Here is a 321-nt window from a genome sequence, read left to right on the forward strand (position 1 = left end):
GGCGGCGGGGCGAGGGCGGGAGGAGGCGGGGACGGCGCCTCCCCCAAGCCTCCGCTCATTGGGCGAGCGGCGAGTGACGTCAAGCGTGCTCGCTCCCGGAAGCGTCGCCTGGCAGTCGGCGTCAGGGCGCGCGGACGCGGGTACTTCACCTCTCGGGCCCCTTTCCAGCCCCGCCCCCACGCCCACATTCCATTCCCCGCCTCGCGCGCCGGGATCCACGTGGATGTCACTTCTGGAGTCGCGGTCAGCATCTGAGAGGATAACTGAGGGCACGGGTTGGAGGCTGCGAGGTCCGGCGGAGATGGCTTGTCCGGTCATTCA

This window comes from Marmota marmota, unplaced genomic scaffold (genome assembly GCF_001458135.2).
Source record: "Marmota marmota marmota unplaced genomic scaffold, marMar, whole genome shotgun sequence".
NCBI lineage: Eukaryota > Metazoa > Chordata > Mammalia > Rodentia > Sciuridae > Marmota > Marmota marmota.